We start from the raw sequence: 3820 nt of genomic DNA, 5'->3' as shown, positions 1-3820 counted from the left end.
TTTAGCTTTGTTGAGATCTGAAAGCTCAATTGAGATACTATCCAAGGCATAAGCTGCAGTGTCTTCCTATAGCACTGATTTAAATTTACATAGCTATAAGTGATCCAAGGTCTTCATTCTAATTAACTATTACTTTTTAGTACTCCCCCAATCAATCTCTCATTAAAGTAACATTAGTCATAACATATAATCTGCTAAATTATATATTTAATGCAAAGTGTACAAAATAGGATTGTCATGCCTTTTTTGCATCTACTTTTGTTATTAGTTTATGTAACTTCAAGATATACTGAGATGTGGTGTAGTGATAATCCCCAGATCTCAAACTCTTGAAAAATACAAACTTTTCTTCTTTGGTTGATGCTGTTTGAGTTGTTTGTGGCTCTGCAGTGTTCCCTGTTTATTCACTCGGGGACCAGTGCTACAGAAACAGCCTTTGTCTTTAAAATCTTGGTTTGATGACAGAAACAAGGCATAGTGGGACTCTTTTTTTACCTGACCTTCAGTTTTGACTCAACACACAACTCTTCCTCAAAATACCTTTGTCAAAGAAAGTCATATAACCTGTTCTCGCAAGGTAGTCTACATGGTCAAACCCATAATCAACATATCAGAGAAGTTCAAGTTTTCCCCCCAGAGCAGCAGCAAATAGGCCAGGATGAAATAAAATGTATGTGGGTACTATGGAGCTTTTCAAATTTGAAAGCATCTTTGTCAAGATTTTGTGTTGCATTGCAATTCTAGTGCATTCCCCTGTGTCCTAAACATTCCCACCATCTCGCTGTAGATGAATGCCCTTGTCTTGCCCACACAGGTTTATGAATCATAATTCCTATCCCTTCTTTATTTCCCCATTGCTGTTATACAAGAAAAGTTTGTGAGGCGCCTCTGTCAGTCTAAGGTCTGCTCAAAGCCCCCTCATTCTATGTGCGGTTAGAAATGTTTTTGCAGTCTGGAGAAGCATAAGGAGCAACTCTTTTCATTCTCTGTAATTTCATATGAAATAATTATCTTCACATGTGTATTTACTAAAAATAATACTGTTCTATAAAATACATCCCTATAGATATTCCCTTTATTTTTATAAAAAGGTGTTTTACATTGTGTATGAGTGTGTGTGTGTGTGTGTGTGTATGTGTGTGTGTGTGTGTGTGTGTGTGTGCGCGCGTTGGGCGTGACAAAGTCAGAGAACAACTTGTAGGACTCATTTCTTTCCTTTCACCATGTGGATCCAGGCAATCAAACGCAGGTCATCAGATTTGGCAAGAGGACTCACTGAGCCAACTCCCCAATCTAATATTCCTTTTCCTATTACTAAATTAATACCACATAAAACCCTTCACCATTTGAGAGTATAGCTCAGTGCCTAACATCTAACCTGAGTTTCGTCTCCAGGACTGCAAAACTAAACCAAACCAGGTCTGGAAAGATGTTTCAGCAGTTAGGTATATTGACTGCTCTTGCAGAGGACCTGTGTTTGAATCCCAGAACCCACATGGCAGCTAACAACTGTCTGTAACTCCATTTCCAGGGGATCCCACACTCTCTTCTGACTTCCACGGGTGGACATTGCACAACACAGGTGTGCTTAAATACATGCAGGCAATACGCTCATACACATAAAATAAAAATAATAAAATGTTTAAAAAAAAACAAAATCAAACAAACAGTAACAATATCAGCAAAATGCAACTGAAACTTTTCTCTGTCAGAATGTGAAAACCTTAAATTTACAGCTTAGAAGTCCCATGTTACTTAGAGATTGTATATAAATCCTAAGTGGAGAGAAAAATCAAGAATTTTGCTATAGAAAGGAGGTAAATTAGCCAGGTGTGCTGGTGCAAACCTTTAATCCCAGCACTTCAGAGGCCGAGGCTGGCAGATCTCTTTGAGATTGTGGCCAGCCTGGTTAAACTCCAAGCCAGCTGGAGATAATGAGAGATCAAATACAAAATAAAAACAAATGAAAAGAAAAGAGGTAATTTAGTAAGTGACCCAGAATAGAACTATAAGGTCATGTCTACATGGTGTAGGTCATGTGTCCAAAAGGTGTGATTGCTGAATTATAATACAATTTATTATTCATGATTTCCATAAAAACAGAAATCCTTCCCATTCCATTATTTGAAGCCAGTTATATTTATATTTCATTTTTTTCTTCTTATATCATGAATCTAATTTCTTAACTCTTATGCAGGTCTCAAATACTGGAAAGTACTAAAGAGTTCTCCAAGTTCTCAAAATACTGTTCTCAAAGTTCCCCTATCATTACACTGTGACCAGTAAAATTTATTTTTCCCTTGTACATGGACAGACTTTGAGAAAGCTAAAATTACTTGGTTCTCAGTCTAGCTTTGATTTTCACTTAGATTACAGGTGGAATTTGGTGTTATAGTTTATTCTGTTCCTTTTTTTGTCTGAGTTGGTGTCCTCGAATTTTATACACTACTTGCTTCTTAAAATCCTAGGATAATTTGTTACCTGTGGGATTGGTCTATATTCTCTCCCATGATCAAGAAATGCTGAGTTCAGCAACTTGAGGGCAGGGTCTCTCCACCATCAAGATCTGCAATTCATGATGCTTTTCTTTTCCTTGGATTACATGCAAGACTTTGTTCATGTTAAGCAATCTGATAAACCTAGGACTAGGGCTATTGAAGGATGGATAGATCTACAGTAAGGTATGTCCTTTCAATAGATGAATATAGTAAAATAGACAGAAGGGAGACATTTTAAACATATCATTAGGTTTGTAGCACAGATCACCAAAGACAATCCAAGTGTTCTTCATTTCTGGTGTTAAAGTTGACAGAATGTGTCTTAGATGTCTTCAAGTATCGCTGCTCATAGACATATCAGGGAGGTTGGAACATATGGTCATGAGTTTGCCTACATGTAAACAGCGTGTTTTTAGGAACAAGCATGGTGAGCTTCTGTGTTATGCAGAGGAGGAGGTGCACATCTTATATACCTAGGGTTTAGGAGAATAGAAATTTTGCACGTAGACTGTTCACTTGTTCCTCTCAGGATATGTCTCAGCCTGTTCCTTATTCCTCTCTGGCCCTTTAAATTAATTTTTTTCTTTTTCAATGTATAAATTTATTAAATTTTTGTGAATTTCATATACTATATCAACAATATTTAGACACCCTTCCCTATCTGCACCTCCATAGCCTGTCCACAGGATTTAATGTACTTTGTCATATATGTTAAGGTATATCTTATCAAGTTTATGTGTCCAGATTTCCCTCAGTGTGAATTCATCCACTGGAGACATTTCTGCCTGTCTAGCATCATTTCCTTAAAGAAAATCAACTCTCCCTGAACCAACAATTATCAGCTGCCAATAGCTGCTTGGCTAAGGTTAGGGCCTTCTGCCCATTTCCCCAGTTCTGTGCGGGGTTTTCTGATTGAGTCTTCAAGGCACTTGTGCTGTCACCACTGTTGTAAGTGCATAAGCAAGGTCCTGGGAACCTGTAAGACTCTGTTTCCTCATAGTCCTGTACCCTCTCCAATGTGAGAGATAAACAATGCCTAGTTAGCTTTGAAAACCAGTGAGAACCATATTATTCCTACAATCTACTGACAAATTATACCTAGGAGATCAAGAAATATATGTCTAGGTAAGGTTTATCTGAGAACAACTGGTCTTTGCCTAAGATTTATCTACTTGCCACACAGTAATTAAAAATACCAGACTGGTGGAACTAACCTTCTTTGATGTTTAACAGACATACTTTGAGGCCTATAATAATTTGGTCAGAGGGACATAAAGGACACTTTTGGCTCCTTGCCCTCCTAGGTCAACTAGTTTCAGGGA

The sequence above is a fragment of the Nannospalax galili genome, unplaced genomic scaffold (genome assembly GCF_000622305.1).
Source record: "Nannospalax galili isolate Female #2095 unplaced genomic scaffold, S.galili_v1.0 scaffold203, whole genome shotgun sequence".
NCBI lineage: Eukaryota > Metazoa > Chordata > Mammalia > Rodentia > Spalacidae > Nannospalax > Nannospalax galili.
Note: the sequence above shows the minus strand (reverse complement) of the source record.